Raw genomic sequence first — 18,586 nt, forward strand, 5'->3', positions numbered from 1 at the left:
AAATTTCTTTCAACTTTAAAAAATTATTAAATTTTTTTTCAGCATCTTTATTTGTAATAGTGACATATATATTGTATAACTTATATTTGGAAATGTAATTAACATATTTTTTATGAAATTCTCATTTGAGTGCACATAAAACATAAAGCATATGTTTTGACTGCCACTGTTTGGTATAAAATATACTATGGTTATCATACATTTAATATGGTTTTGTGATCACTATTTATAGATTTTAGTATCACATACAAAAAAGGTGGTCATATGTTTTATATTAAATTGTCGTTAGATTCACATATAACACAAAGTGTATATGGTTATTGCCATTATATTGTGGTTACTAAATTTTATTTGTATATGATTCTGTGATCATTGTTATATTTTATAATATCATGTTTAGAAATGATTATTATATCTTATAATTTCATGTTTCAAATTGATGATTGTATATATTTAAATTTTCAAACGGTGTTGATGGCCATTATACAGTGGTTGCTATACCTTAATTAATGATAATAAAAACCATCCGTATTTCATTTGTTTACAATTCTATGATAATTATAATATTTTCTAGTATCATATTTGAAAATGATGATGGTATAAAACACTTTTCTTTAATAATTTTCAATCATTTACATTATTTTGTATGAACACATTTTTTTTTTTTTTTTGGTTGATCACATTTGTTGCAATTTTTATCACCATTAACTGGTTATAGTCTTAAAAAACTCCATATTTTTGTCATGTGTCGTGCTCAAAATGCTAGTATAGATGCATAATCAATATTGGTTGCTATCTCACAAAATATCAACTTAAAAACTTTCCACTTAAAAAATTACCAACTATGAAGTTTTTATTTAAAACCTACCAACTTTGACGTTTCTATTTAAAATCTAGTGTTGACTCGAAGTGACAATAGCAACGGCAAGAAGCAGAGTGGAATACTCGAAGTAAATGATTGTAACACCAAGAATCAGGCTATAAGTAAACGATACGGACACAAGTGGCTAGCCTTTTGATCATGTTTGAGATCCAAATTTATGTACAGCCATTCAAACAGATAAAAACCATTCTTATCTTTTCGCCTCTACCATATATGTTATATTTAAAACAATTTTCTGAAGTTTATGAATATATTCTCCTGCCATTGAATTAATTTTTTTTTTATTTCTTCCATAAAAAACTATCATATATATTATATTTAAAACAATTTACTTAAGTTTATGAATATATTCTCCTACAACTGAATTAATTTTTTTTATTTCTTCCATAAAAAAGTACCATATATATTATATTTAAAACAATTTACTGAAGTTTACGAATATATTCTCCTACAATTTAATTAATTTTTCTTTTATTTCTTCCATAAAAAAAACTAATTTTTTAATTTTAATATTGAAAGTATGTTCAGCTTTGGTTGACCGAACATATTCATATTGTTTGCTTGATAGAGTGCATGGAACATGTGTAAACAATACTTGATAATATAAAAATAAAAATTTTAAAAATTTACATAAAATCCAATACAAAAAGAAAAAAAATGATTATGTAAAAAGAATCCCTAAAAAATTTGCCTAGATGTGCTGATTAACCAGGTTAAAAAAAGGCATGTTCCGTTAAAGTACAGGGGTTATTTTTGCAAGGCCACTTTTCTATTTGGAATGTTTTCTATGTAAGTTTTCTAAAATACCCAGTATATTTAAAACAAAATATTTACTTTATGCAGATTTAATACGTTGGAACATAGCTTTCATTTTATATTTGTATAATTATTAAAGATTGCTATTTGCCGAACAAAATTTATAATAATTAATTCATTAATTAAGATGACTCATCAACATGTTTCCACCTTATGTTGAAACATGTTCCCAACAAAATAATCATACGTAAATACATTATGTGTAATGAAATATTCTAATAGGAAACATTTAATATGTTATGTTTTCCGACATCTCATTGATTACATGTCCATCCATATATAACCCAACGGACTATTGGACAATCTATGCTCACATCAGGATAACTTGATAACTTTAACATTAGATCTTGTTTTATTAGTTCTTGGATTACATAAAAGATTATAATTTAAAATTCAAAAAGTTATCAAATATGAACTTAATAATCTACATATTTAGAGAAGGTGAATCTTGTTAGAACTCAATGATTAATAAATATAATTTTAGATCTTAGTATTTGATGTGATCCAATGGTTGAAAATATTAAAGACCTAACACTACTAGAATCGCGTTGATAACTGACGCAATAAATGCGTCGCACAAAATAAATAACGACGTATCGCACGGTGTCGCCTAACGTCTTGTCGCTAAATCTATAAGACAACACGCGACGCATTATAAGAGTCGCCTATATTTGAGTTTTTAGCGACTCATATTTACTTTTAGCGACGCATTAATAGAGTCGCCTATTTAGCGACGCATTAATAGAGTTGACTATTTAGCGACGCATTATTAGAGTCGCCTATTTAGCGACGCATTAAAAGAGTTACTATTTAGCGACGCATTCGTAGAGTCGTCTATTTAGCGACGCATTAATAATGTGACTATTTAGCGACGCATTAATAGAGTCGCCTATTTAGCGACGCATTAATAGAGTTGACTATTTAGCGACGCATTAGTAGAATTGCCTATTTAGAGACGCATTAATAGAGTCGCCTATTTAACGACAGATCGACACTTTTAGCGACGCATTATTTCTTAATGCGTCGCCCCTTCTTTTTTTTTTTTAATTTTTTTAAATTTTGTGAAAAGTGATTAAAATAGTAAAAATATAAAAATAATTAAAATACAAAAAAATGAAAACTAGCTTCATCCAAAATAAATAGAATACAAAAATTTTAAATAAATATTTTGTCATAACAAATTAATTATCAAATAAATTAAATATCATCTCATTGATATATTTTTACATAATTTGTAAGCTATTGTATTTTTCATAACAAATTTAATATTAATTAAACTTCCATGAATGCATATTCATTGAGATGGAAGTTGACCTCTTGTTGATGATATTACATCCTCATACTGCATATGGAAACATTAAAAAAGTTATTAGCACTTATGCAAAATAAATAAAATATTAATCATTATTAAATTTGTAATTTAGTATAAATGAAAATTTAAAAAATATTACCACTGTTCTTAAGATTTGACGAATCACATTTCTCCCCTCACAGTCATTACAAACATAGTCACTCTCACATTCATCCTCATTATCATTTTCATCGACACTTGGCAACTATATGACAAATAGATTGTGAGCCATCTTTGTATCTCCAAGAACATCCTCTTCAACAACCGTACGATGTTGTGGTGAAGTTAAAACAATAGACCATCTTGATTCAAGTTGATCTTCAACACAAAATACTTGTTGAACTTAGCAAAATAATGTCAAGCAATATCACAAACATAATTTCTAAAAAAGCAAGATTAATAAAACCCAATGAACCTAAGCTGCAGTTAAAATGAAAAAAAAAAACAAAAAAAACAACCCACCTCATGTCAAGAAAAAAGAAACTCACCTAAACGATGGAGATAAAGAAAGAAGAAAACCAAAAAATCACGAGGGCGACAAAGAGAAATCTAGCTTCTCGGCCGACGACAACATAGGCAAATGAAAAATGAAACCTGGAATTTCTCACTCTTCAAGTCTCTCTTAGATTGCTTCCAAATCTAATATCGATTAGGTGGTGTACTTGATGTAGTTTTAAAAAAGAAAAAATGGATTTAAAGGAGCGCGTAAAAATTTAAAAACGCGCCAAAAATTTTCAAAAAATGGCAAGAACGCGCCTTTTCTCCCAATTACATTTTTTTTCTTTGATTAATATTTTTATTTTTCAACTACAAATAAAAACTGAAAATATTTCTTAAAAATGCGAAGCAAAATATCGAAGATTGCTGTTTATTTTTCTGTTTTTCAAGTACATGCCTTTATTCTTATAAAATTTGCATGTCTTTCAAAATTTTTGTTTTTGTTAATTGAGAGAATAGGCGACGTATTCTCTTCAAGAAGGATCGCCTGTTCTTGAATTTTGGGATCAAGCGACGTATTATGGTTGAAAAGCGTCGCCTATTTCATTTTTTTATATTTTCTTTATAATCTTTAAATAATTTTTTAATTGTTCATCTACAAATATATTCATGTAGCAATCCAATGAAAATAAATTCCATTAATCTAAAAATAGAAAATAGTTTTGTCAATGCTCTTCTTAGTTATACATATATGTGTATAGACGAGACAAAATATCTCAAGACCTAATTTGAGATAGGGTACCGAATATAGAATTCTAATTTAACAATCATTTATTTACCAATTTATCTAGATAAGTATGTTAAATGAGCTTAACTTTCATGTGTTTGTTGTCATTGATAGTTTACTTGTTTTTAAAAATTGAAACTCTATTAAATTGCTTTTTCTTAAAAAAAAAAATAAAAAATAATTGAAGGAACAGGCGACGCAATTCTATTAAAACACGTCGCCTATTCCATTTTCTTTTTTTAATCTTTAATTAGTTTTGTTGATTGGTCATCTACAACTTAAAAAAAAAAACATATTTACAAAACTAAAAAATTACTAAAAATAACTTTCAAATTGAAAAAAAAGTCAAAAATTGGATGGGTGAAACGGCGATGCAGTTGTTTACAAATGCGTCGCCTTTTAGTCTATTTAGCGACTATACTAGCTAGTTCTTATTGTATTATTTGGCCTAATGGTGTGGTGATTTTTTGAGAGTGTAGGAGGTCTTGGGTTCAATTCTTGTTATGGCCCTATTTTGATTTTATTTTTTTTAAATGTTTAAACAAAAAAATTGAAAAAAAAAAAAAAGAATAGGCGACACATTTGTTGAAGAATGCGTCGCCTATTCTTGTATTTGACTACGCATTGTTTGAATAATGAGTCGCCTAATACTATGTTAATCATTTTTTGCGGTATCAGTACATATAAGTCATTTGGCCTGGTGGTGTGGTGATTTCTTGAAAGTGTAGGAGGTCCTGAGTTCAATTCTTGTTATGGCCCTATTTTGATTTTATTTTTTTTAAATGTTTAAGCAAAAAATTTGAAAAAAAAAAAAAGAACAGGTGACTTATTTGTTGAAGAATGCGTCGCCTGCTCATATATTTGGCGACGCATTGTTTGAATAATGCGTCGCCTAACACTATATTAACCAATTTTTGCTGTATTAGTACATATAAGTGATTTGGCCTAGTGGTTTGGTGATTTCTTGAGAGTGTATGAGGTCCTGGGTTCAATTCTTGTTATGGTCCTATTTTAATTTTATTTTTTTTAAATGTTCAAACAAAAAAATTGAAAAAAAAAAAAAAGAACAGGCGACGCATTTGTTGAGGAATGCGTCGCCTATTCTTGTATTTGGCGACGCATTGTTTCAATAATGCGTCGCCAAACACTATAATAGCCAATTTTTGCTGTATTAATACATATAAGTGATTTGGCCTAGTGGTGTGGTGATTTTATGAGAGTGTAGGAGGTCCTGGGTTCAATTCTTATTATGGTCCTATTTTGATTTTATTTTTTTTAAACGTTTAAACAAAAAAATTGAAAAAAAAAAAAAAAAGAACAGGCAACGCATTTGTTGAGGAATGCGTCGCCTATTCTTGTATTTGGCGACGCATTGTTTCAATAATGCGTCGCCTAACACTATATTAACCAATTTTTGCTGTATTAGTACATATAAGTGATTTGGCCTAGTGGTGTGGTGATTTCTTCAGAGTGTAGGAGGTCCTGGGTTCAATTCTTGTTATGGTCCTATTTTGATTTTATTTTTTTTAAACGTTTAAACAAAAAAATTGAAAAAAAAAAAAAGAGCAGGGGACACATTTGTTGAGGAATGCGTCGCCTGTTCTTGTATTTGGCGACGCATTGTTTCAATAATGCGTCGCCTAACACTATATTAGCCAATTTTTTCTGTATTAGTATATATAAGTGATTTGGCCTAGTGGTGTGGTGATTTCTTGAGAGTGTATGAGGTTCTGGATTCAATTCTTGTTATGGTCCTATTGTGATTTTATTTTTTTTTAAATGTTCAAACAAAAGAATTGAAAAAAAAAAAAAAGAACAGGCGACGCATTTGTTGAGGAATGCGTCGCCTATTCTTGTATTTGGCGACGCATTGTTTCAATAATGCGTCGCCTAACACTTTATTAGCCAATTTTAGCTGTATTAGTACATATAAGTGATGAGGTCGTGGGTTCAATTCTTGTTATGGTCCTGTTTTGATTTTATTTTTTTTAAACGTTTTTATTTTTTTTAAACGTTTAAACAAAAAAATTGAAAAAAAAAAAAGAACAGGCGACGCATTTGTTGAGGAATGCGTCGCCTGTTCTTGTATTTGGTGACGCATTGTTTCAATAATGCGTCGCCTAACACTATATTAACCAATTTTTGCTGTATTAGTACATATAAGTGATTTGGCCTAGTGGTGTGGTCATTTCTTGAGAGTGTAGGAGGTCCTGGGTTCAATTCTTGTTATGGTCCTATTTTGATTTTATTTTTTTTTTAAATGTTTGAATAAAAAAATTGAAAAAAAAAAGAATAGGCGACGCATTTGTTGAAGAATGCGTCGCCTGTTCATCTATTTGGCGACGCATTCTTTAAGTAATTCGTCGCTTAACATTATATTAAGTAGTTTTTGTTGCATTTGTACATACAAGTTATTTGACTTGATGGTGTGGTGATTTCTTGAGAGTGTAAGAGGGTCTGGGTTCAATTCTTGTTATGGTCCTATTTTGATTTTATTAAAAAATCAAAAAAAAAAAAATTAGTGAAGAGAGAACAGGCAACGCACAATCTTATTGGTGCGTTGCCTGTTAACTATATATATATATATATAAAAACCTCAGTTTTGGTGCACTAATATTTTTATTGATTGTTATTATTAAAATAAAATTAGATTGATTAAAAGATCTAAAAAAAATTAAGTGAAAAGAGAACAAGCGACGCACAATCTTACTAGTGGGTCGCCTGTTACACGTATAACAAAAAAGAAAAAAAAGAAAAAACCAACCTCAGTTATGTTGCTCTAATATCTTTATGGGTTATTTGTTGTTAAATTAAAATTAGATTAATTAAAAGAACTAAAAAAAAAAGTGGAGGAGAGAACAGGCGACGCACAATCTATATAGTACGTCGTATATTTATTGAATTTTTGCTGACGCATTAACCTCAGAGTCGCGGTTTTGTTTTTTCAGACGTGTTTGTTTCGTAGCGTCGCTAAATGAGTGTCGCCAGATATCAATTTTCGCGTAGTGTAATTTGAGCCTAACTATATATATATAAAGTATGCTACTTGGGCAAAGTCTCTAACCATATGGTAAGCAATAGTTATCCACAGCTATAAGATTTGTACGATTTGCGTGACCTAATGGATACCAATGACAATCCTTTCCATGTAGTCAACCATTTATCCCACCATACCATTTTCATTTATATATATATATATGATATATCCCATCCATCTTCTTACACATTCCGAGGTAGAGGAAATTTGTGTGCATCATCGAGAACAAGCAAAAATATGTATTGCCCACATTTTCAATAATTTGCCATAGCCACTCCCCAAACCTTTTGCTTATTTTCGTAGGTTAAGCATCTCTCATTCTTTTCTTCCTTTTTATCTTTTTTGCTTAAAATTTTTGATTGCAATTCCTTTTTCTTTTTTCAATAAATCAATGTGCTCTGTCAATTTTATTGGTTTAAATGGAAAGCATAGAATGTCTATGGGCAAAATTATGTTCAGTCTACTATCAGCTCTTAAACAATCACATCAATAAAGTCCTGGTAAAAGTTTCAATAGTTGAGCATTTTCCACTCCCTCTTAATGATTTTAACTTTAAATGGTATAGCCAAAATGCTCAAATATTTGATAAAATGCATTAGGAAGTTGAAAGTGCGAACAAAATGAAAGGAAGAAAGGAGTAGAGAAAAATGGTCTGTGTTGTGATAGGCTATATATTTTGGTGAAATTCTGGGGAAATTCTAAACCCTCTTTAACCAAATTGGGTTAGGGTCTTTTGAGAATATCTAATAGAAATGTAGTAGAAATTTGAGGCGTCTCTGACTCAATTCTAACCCTTTGTTTGGATTCTTTTAGGAAAAAGGAAATTTTAAGATGATATGAAATCCTTGCTTATGCTTGTGAACCAAAATTTCTACAACGTACAGTTTTACTTTCTATGTAGTATTTTCAAAACAAAACAATGAAAATTGAAATAGCGTATACTGCAATTTACTTTTCTGTTCCATAATAATTTCATGTATCAGACGTATCTTGAATAAATTTGCATCCATAGCAAGTGGATATAAAAGTGTTCTTCGCACTTGCATATTATATTATATTATTTTATTTTATTTTATTTCATTGAACTTGGATATAGTGATAAAAACATGCGTAAAAGTATTCCATTGCTAGTTTTCTAGAAGCAGAGAATTTCATGTTTAAGCATTTAAGTTGAATATTTTTGGTTCTTTTGAATTTGTTATGTTAATCATGATATTATCTGCAGTTTCTATTACCCCAGCATGTTGGAAAATCAACACAAGGGAAGAAATATATGCTAACATAAACTTCATTCATAAATAAATAACAAATAAATAAACATAATTGAATAAAACATAGCTTGTAAATAATGGATCGAGGCATGCATAATGCACTATCCTTATAGAAGATATGCCTCCTTCTGCGTTGGCAATATTAATGTGTTTCTAACTAAAGATACAACGATCCTTCAGGAATTCTAAGGTATAGCAATAGAAGTTCCCATGAACTCTTTTAGCATTCTTGTAATGCTTAAAGTATATACTAAAAGTAATATAAATAAATATTTAATAGAATATATATTTACTGTCTAAAACATAAAGAAAATTATTTGACAGAGAGAAGTGTTAGTCAAAGGTTAAAAGCTTGTATATATTTTCAAGTGAAAAATGCAACTCTATTTATACAATTAGAAAAATAGTTGTTATAGAGTATAAGAATATACGATGCTGATTTAGAGCAACCAAAACCAACATTATCTCAAATCTATTTAATACGAAAACTGGTACTAACAAAGTAAAAATTTATACATTGCCTACTTGTTGCAGTTAAACCAATATATATATATATAGGATAATAGCTAATTTCAATAAAACAATAAATACATGGTAAAATACGTTAATATATGTGTTACTATTCTATTTAACCATGTCAATGTTCATAAAAGAATAAAATTAAGAAAACCAATTTGACTAAAACTCAACTAGAGATATAGTCCAAAAAGACTTAGTCTTCCCGTCCAAATCAAAATTCGCCATAATATTAAAATAATAAATTTTAAATAAAAATATAACAATCCTGCACTTTATTGAAAAAATATAAAAATAGTTTTATAAAATAAATTTTTAAACAGTATACTTTGAGCATCTCTTATTGTGTAATGGGTGGTGGTACCTTCTGAGTTTAAACCAACACTTAGTATAGATAAGCTTTCATATGAAAGAACCATAGTGGACTGAAGTCTTGAACTAGGCCTTTTGAACTAGATTTTTACTCATAATACACACAGTATAGGTAAACTTTTGAGTTCTAGTTTGGTTTGTGCTTTAACGCTCATGCACATGTGTCTTTATCATAAGTATTTTTAGAGAGTAAAGTAGCCTAATCTCTCATAGTAGCGAACACACTACAATACTCACTTAGGTGAAACATCCAAGGGTAGTCTGTGATCAACTCCTTGCATATAAACATGCCTTGGTTTCATTTAGAATTGAAAACTCTTTCTATACCATCACAAATTTTAAGCACTATCACTAAAGGATTAAAACATGAAAATTCTCCTCAATATAAAATAGTGCTTCATAATTGCACTCCAGTTTCATTCTTATCCATTGAACCTCCTTTATGGGATCTCCAATCACAACGGTTGGATGTGCATTGTGGTAACTATATTTATAGGCTTCGATTCCATTCCCCTCAATGATTTAAAAATATATATCAACATGCCAATTGCACATCTCCATAAAGAATTCCAAACAAGTATAAGAGAAATCCACCGATAGCTACCTTATAAAGACTTGTGCCATCTAGAATAATAATATAATCTCTGAACTTGAAAAAGCTATCAAGATATAGAGGAATCCCAAGAAATCCAATATTCTAGCTTGAGACAGCTATCAATAAATCTAATGCTCTTCTTAATATAGATAATTCTCTTACTCTTCTTAATAGTAATAATAGTTAAGCAAGAATTAGATTCACTATGCTTCATAATAAAGATATTTGCCAACTTGAAAATACCAAAGAATACATCCATCATGGTAGTGGAAGAAGAGTACCATGTGCCCATGATAATCTAATCTTTAACTAACATAAATAAAGATGATAAAAAAACATCATTTAGTAGTGATAGAACCAAACCTCAAAAAATATATATATTCAAAAATTTTGCAGGAATTGTATTGACAAGTGCCTAAAACCAAGAAAACAACTATCAAATGGAAAACTTGCCAAATGAGCTCTTAGTTTTTTTTTTTTTTTAATAATAATAATAGCAAAAACAAGCAATCAAATAAAAGAGTGAGAAAAAATTAAAATAGTATTTAAAAGATATCACAGCTTTAAAAAACTTAAAGAAACCAGGTAACAATATAGCTTTTTAAAAATTATTGATTTGTTTTAACATATATAAAACTATGAATAGAATCCAAACTTGTACATATATAAAAGCATTAGATATGAACATATGTAAATAAAATAATAAATAATTTCAAAACTTTATCTTCTCTAAAAATGTTCGAGTGAAAAATGCAACTCTATTTATATAGTTAGAAAAATAGCTGTTATAGAGCATAAGAATATACTTTGATGATTTAGTGCAACCAAAACCAACATTATCTCAAATCTATTTAATAGGAAAACTAGTATTGATAGAGTAAAAATTTATACATTGCCTACTTGTTGCAATTAAACCAATATATATATACAAGATAATAACTAATTTTATTAAAACAATAAATACATGGTCAAATATGTTAATATATATGTTATTATTCTATTTAGCCATATCAATGTTCATAAAAGGATAAAATTAAAAAAACTAATTTGACTAAAACTCAAGTACAGATATTGTAACAAGATTTCTTTCTGAAACTTTAGACAAGCCCTGATCCCAAGGAAATCCTATTGGACCGTCCTATGCAAAATCCGGCAACATTTCCCCTAAGAGTAGAACATGCCCTAAAAATTACCTGGACGAAAACACACTCCTATATTATACCACCTTATTCCTCCCTCCTTACTACAATTAATTGCATAATTAACAGCATTTTGATAAAAATATTATATATATATATACATAAGAAATAATTCAATAAACAAAAATATCTTTAATTATTCACGTCCATCCACACCACCCACTTAGTGCTGTACATTTCAAATATCATTTTACAAATATACCAATGTGTAATATAGAAAGAAAAGTAAAATAGCCACCACATTGACAATAATAATAATAGTAATTATTTTAACGATAATAATAGTATTAATATAACTTGCCTGAGGGCCACCATATATCATACATGTCCGAATGCTATCATAATTATCCGAATGCGATCACCTGTTCAAGGGCTATCTCACCTGTCCAAAAGCTACCACTTGCCCAAAAATTATCATACTTGTCCGATGGCTATCTTTCTTACTCATAGGCTGTGATACGTATTCGAAGGTACCATATAATAATAATAATAATAAAGGACGGTAACCATAAAAATTATAATAATAGTAATAATACCAATAATGATAATAACAATAAAAACAAATAATAATAATGAATAAATAGATAATAAAAACATCAATACTCACAATGATAACATTAATAACAATAATAGTAATTACAACAATTAATAATAGCGACTATAAGAATGATTGACCATAACAATGATAAATAATAACAATAATAATAAAAATAAAAACAGTGACAATTAAATAATAATAATGATAATAATGATAATAATAAAATTGTAAACGAAATCATGATAAAAAATAATAATAATATTAATAACAAGAATCATAGTAATAATAGTAATGACAATAAAAGCAATTAAGTATAACGTTGGAAAATCATATTATGAATAGATAAGATAATATAAGGTAAAATAATATTTTAAAATTCAAAAAAGATTATGAAATATACACTCATATCGGGGTACGGACGATACCCTCTAACATGCTGTGCGATCAATGATTCCAGCAGTCACCGGCACCCTGCTATCAATACAGTCTGAGGTGGTTGCCTAGATTGGCCGTCCGGTCCCCTGGACTCGTAGGCAACATAGTTACGAGGTTAGCTTTTCATGGACCACATCGGATCGTCGCTCCCATACTGTGTGATATGTACAAACATAATATAATATAACATACACATACACACACATCTATATATACAAAAAAATACTTAATGCACCATACTATATAACAGTGATGCCCAATGGTACCCAACGTCCCGAGTACGGCTTGACAAGGAGGTTAAAGAGAAAACCTACATCCGATCGCCTTGGTATCCCAACAATGCCAATGCTTATAATCTGCCATGGCTAAACAGCCAGCCGAGAGGATGGCTGATGCTCACTATGCTTGAAATCTGCCATACCTTGAACCCATAGCTCCCACAGAATGGCCATGGCCATATGCATACAAATCCATTATAACAGCCATCCTACGGCCAAGGGGTAGATGGCTAGTACAAACTTTGCATTATATCCTGCCTACCATCACTGGGACGACCCTAAATATAACCTGCACGATGATCCATAACAGCCACCTGCAGCCAAGGAGGGGGCTGGGTAATACTCAAAATGCAACACACTTGCCAGCCCTCAGGTCCATGACACCCATAGGATAGCTCACTCAGCAGTATACCTACCTACCCTCAGGTCCATGGCTCCCTCAGGAAAGCCCTATAAACTTGCACGCTAATCACAATCACATATACAGTACAAAACACCAATACATGTATAGTGCATCTTAAGAACTATAAAACTTCTATAATATTATAATTATTGAAATTAGATAAAATACATTCAAATTTATATATTGTTACTAAATCCATTCAATTTCATATTTTTCTTATCATCAAAATAAATCAATCAATTTCATAAAATTAATCTCTTCCACAATAATTCGATTTCACGATTATCCAATTATACAATATATTTTATACACTAAAACTTATTATTCCTTTTAATTCATTAAAATTTAATTACGCAAAAATTATAATAGATTACATAAATTCACATGCAAATTAATTTTTCATAATTACATTTTAGTACACAAAATCTCTAACCAATACAGCAAATATTAATTTCTCAATCTTTACAATATACTTAATACTTTGCAAAATTCTAAATAACATAAAGTATGCTTTCACACACACAAATATGTGTACCACCTTTCAACAATTATGCTTATATATACATATATGCACATATGGATATATTCATACAAATATTTTAAAATTACATGGATACATTTGAACTCCATAACTTAATACAAATACTTTTCTTAATTCATAAAATTTATTTATACAAAACATCATAATATGATCAATTTAAATATTTCAATTTCTATCACCATAGGATCAAATCCATGAATAAATAAACAATTAAATGCATGAATATATTCTTGACCACAATAATTTAATATTATTACCTTCTCAAACATTAAAATCAATTTATATCACAATTATCATCATGATCATGTATCAATAAATATATAAAGATATATTTATTATCTGTCAAGTCTCAATAGTAAATTTATCTACAATTTCAAATTTTAGTTTTCTTAAATTTTCAAAAATATTAATTCAAGGCCATACTTATTCAATTCAACATAAATTTGACATCTTTAATTTAAACAACAATTATTTAAACATTAACCATGTACATTTTTTAGATTCTCACAATTAAAATAATATTTTATTAAAAAAAGGTATCTTTCCAAATACTCCACCAAAATTCACAAATAAGGTACCATTAGAAAGCTAAGAAGACAAGGAACACGAAACCAACCTTCGTTGAGCTCAAAGCCATTGGGATTGGCCAAAAAATGAACTAAAAGTTTTGGTCAAACTCTCCCCTTGTGTGTCTCACAAACAACTTGGAATTTGAATAAATAGAGGTCATTTATGAGATCAGGTAATCGAAAACTAGGGGGTGAGACCTAAATCATGGTCGGAAACAGGCGAAAATGGGCTAACTGAAGTTCACTGGCTATCGATGTTGAACCGTCGATTTGGGCACGTCCGCCAGCCAAATGGCCAAAAATTGGGCCTTCAGCGTCACCAGGCTGTGGGCTCTCAAGCCTACTGGCATGTGTTGCCATTCGACTACTGAAACACAGCCAAATGATAGGTCAAAGGAGAGAGGGAGGAGAGAGAGAGAGAAAAAAAGAGAGAGAGGGGTTTGTGTGTCTGCATTTTTCTCCCTGTCGAGCTGGGGAAGAAAAAGAAGGAAAAAGAAAAGAAAAGAAAAGAAAAAGAAAATAATAAAATAATGAAATAATAAAATAAGAATATAAAATAATATATTATAATATTATTTTAATAAGACGACATGTGGCACTTTCTGAACATGACATGTGGTACATATCAATTGGTGACACGTGGCATAGTTTAAAGACTCCTTTGAGTACTCTACTGCTCAGTAAAATCAATCCTAAAAAAAATGAATATAGCTTTACAGACCCGTAACTTTTCAACTGTAGGTTCAAATTAAGCGTGCCACTAGTGTAAGGACTTGTATTGATGAGCGCTTTCATATAATACTTGAGTCAACACCAAAATCTATGTAAATAGAAAGTCAACTCTGAACTCATTGATCAATCTGTATCGCATCTTGTTTTAAGCATAAGTTTCAAATTGTAGCTCCTTTTTCAACGTGCTACTAATCTATGAACTCGGTTCGATATATACTCTACAATGGTGGCTTAATTTATATGAAATTCTATCCAAAAGCAAAAAGTGAAAATTTGACAATATTCGGTTAGCGACGGTCAAACTCTATCAACGTGAGAAAAATGGGAAGTAGCAACCAAGCTCTAAGTAACATTGAAAACCCATATGAATCTCTAGCAACTTCCATCCCAAAGGAGTTGGATAGCTTGCCTTTCTTATCGTTAGTATGTTATATTTACAGAGTATTTGATCGACTAAGGCTTGTGAAGGAAAAGGCCTATACACCACAAGTAGTTCCCATTGGTCCTCTCCACCATGGCAAGGACCGCTTAAAAGCAGTGGATGAGCATAAAAAAGACTTATGTACGGAAATATCTTGAACATACTAATATAAGCTTGAAAAATTACATAAAGCTTGTAAAGGATGATCGACTCTTAGCAGAAACCATTGGATTCAGCAGTGATGAATTTGTAAAGATAATACTAGTAGACTCTGCCTTCATCGTTGAGGTCTAATTAAGGTACAACATCCCTAAACTTTAAGATGAGTATGATCGGATATTCAACAAGTCGTGGATGTTGCAGGATGTCTGGCCTGACCTCTACTTGCTTGAGAATCAATTGCCATTCTTCATACTTGAAGAGCTGTATAATCTTGACAAAATTACATTATCATCTGGACATATCGGGAAGTTTTCAATCATTGAACTTTCCCACATATTCTTCATAGAACTAATGCATTTAGAAGGGATTGAAAAGTTGGAGAAAATCAAACTTGATAATGTTGCACACTTTTTTAATTTTCTGAGCAACTTGTATGTACCATTGAACCCACGTAGTGGACGGGAATGTGAAAGTCTAACTGCTCCTCGAATGATAGAGCTACATCGTGTAGAAGTTAAGTTCAAAGTAGGATCAACCAAAAACTTGTTTGATATAAATTTTAATAATGGGATTCTTGAAATTCCTAAGTTAACAATAAGCAATGAGATAAAACTGACCATTAGAAATCCTCTAGCCTTTGAACAATGCCATTGCATGGACAATTATTTGAATGATTATGTTGTGGTTATGGATCACCTTGTTAACATTCCAAATGATGTGGATTTGCTTGTAAAATATGGAATTGTGGAAAATAGGCCAGAGGACAGCGATGAGGGAGCTAGTTTGATAAGCAACCTCGCAAATGGCATTATAATGGACTCGAAGAATTTCTATTTTTTTGGTATTTGTGAAGATCTCAATGTTTATTGCAAATCCTCTTGGAGCAAATTGTTGGAAAAAAAAACAAACAGCGAAACTGAATTACAATTACGAATACCAAATGCCAAACAACAATAATAAAATAATGAAAAATCATTCAGAGTTTAGAATGGTCTGTTTAGTTGGATCGAAGCATGTAAATGCGCTATCCTTGAAGAAGATACGCCTGCTTTTGCACTGGGTTGTCTAACGTTCCTCTCTCAAGCTACAATGATCCTTTAAGAATTTTGTGTGCAGGTAAGAATTACCACAAACTCCTTAGAACTCTTGTAATGCTTAATATGTATATATATATATATATTTATACCAAAAATATATTTTATAGTTGTAAAAATTTATAATAATTTTGTAATTTAATAATTAAAAATATGGAGGATTTGAGAGAAGAATATTTTGAGAGACGAAGAAAGAATAGTTGTTTTTCAATGTTTTTGTGTGTTTCCAAATGGGAAAGAAGACTTCTATTTATAGAATTGTAAAAAAATAGCTGTTGAACTACTTAACAAAATTTTAGATAATAAGTTAAACAATATTTGCAACCAAGTTAACGTTATATAACAAGTATATAGGTGCTAAAAGATAGGAGAATCAATTTGATTAAAACTCTAACCACACATACTATTGAATAGGATTGACACGTTAGTCTATGTTGCATAAAAAGTGCAACCTAACCAAGCAAGTAACTATTACCTAATTAATAGGAAAATAGTTTGATGATGACAGCTACAACTCTTACAAAATCCATCTAACGTATAAAGAAGACATAAACAATATAATTTTAAATAAATTATAATAATAATTTTTAAAATCAATTATAACAATCACCCACATGATTTAAAAATTATGAAAAAGAATATATATATATATATATATTCTATTCTGAGCATTTTTTATTGTGCAATGGGTATAGGTAGCTTCTGGGCTTGAACCAACACTTAGTATTTATAAGTTTCCATCTGAAAAAGCCATAGTGAACTAAGTCTTGAACTAGGCTTTTTAAGCTAGATTTTCACATACAATACACCTAGTATAGGTAATTCTTCTTGAGTTCTAGTCTGGTTTGTGTTATCTTGTATCATGAGTATTTTTAGGGAGTAGCATGATTTTCCACGGTTGTGACCACACTACGACACCCACTTAAGTGAAACCTACAAGGGAAGTATGTGATCAACTCCCTGCAAATATACATGCCTTGGTTTCATTCAAAGTTATATGCTTCTTATACCATCATAATGTTTAAGCACTATCACCATAGGAATGGAAATAGGAAATTCTCCTTAATTTTAAAATAATGCTTTATACTCACACTCTTGTTTCATTTTTACTCATTGAACCTTCTTCATGGGATCTCCAATCATAAAGGTTGGGTATCTCGTATGGTGACCATATTTATAGGCTTTAGTCTCATTCCCCTCAATGATTCAATAACTTGCCTCTGCGCTAAACCTTTTGTAAATGGGTCTGCAATATTCTTCTCAGATCTAACAAACTCAAGAGAAATAATACCATGTGTTTGTTGAAGTGTGGTAATTTTGCCAGTTGATGGTGCATGCACCAGCTAGCATGCACACCTTGATATCACCTTCTTTCCTTTCATGAGTTTATATTTTTTGGTATTTTTTTAATTGCTACAAGGTATATTTTGATAATGTTTTGTGCCTAAGTTATGTATGCAAAAGCATAGGCAAAACTATGCACAAAAGAGCAGGAACATTATGCTTGAAATGCCTATGGTGCTGGATTCATAATTTCCAGCAACATAGGTCCACTATTTATCTTATATCTCAGGTTGGAAATGGATTTTTGGACTGACCTTTTTAGTGGTGTCTAAAGACATATAGATAAGACTGGTTCAAATTTCAGGTCAAAATGACATGGGAAAGTCCATTTTCTATTTCAAATAGATTGTTGTATCTGATGGGCCCAGTATGCAGAGTATGGGTCAGTTTTGGAGCTGTTTGGCCCATGACCCGGTTCTAGAACCTTCCTAGATCTTGAAACAATATTTATTGATGACCAAATATGCCTCAAACCAAGTTTTATAAGCAAATAAAAAGGGGAACTAAGTAGGTGAAGCTAGTTTGGTTGTTTACCTAAACTAGTTAAACAATAGGAACTTAGTTCAAACCATGTGTCACTTTTTGCTATATTTGGAATAGACATGTTGTAGCTGATTTTTTTACCTCTTTTGTGTATGAAAAGTTAGGTGTTGACCATTTTATTTTTAAATTTCAAATACTTTACTCATTTTGTAAGCTCACATGCTTGGCATGTGTCAACTAGTTATAATTTCATGCTTATATTGTTGAATTAATGAGATGGCTATACATCCAAGCCTCATTTTCAAAAACCAACATGGTCTC

At 30.3% G+C, this 18,586-nt stretch overlaps 1 pseudogene; it reads left to right on the top strand.

The window, feature by feature from the left end:
* Nucleotides 1-15,082: 15,082 nt before the first annotated feature.
* Nucleotides 15,083-16,301, top strand: LOC125422936 (UPF0481 protein At3g47200-like; annotated as a pseudogene).
* Nucleotides 16,302-18,586: the final 2,285 nt, after the last annotated feature.

Source organism: Ziziphus jujuba, chromosome 5 (genome assembly GCF_031755915.1).
Source record: "Ziziphus jujuba cultivar Dongzao chromosome 5, ASM3175591v1".
In the NCBI taxonomy this organism is placed as follows: Eukaryota; Viridiplantae; Streptophyta; class Magnoliopsida; order Rosales; family Rhamnaceae; genus Ziziphus; species Ziziphus jujuba.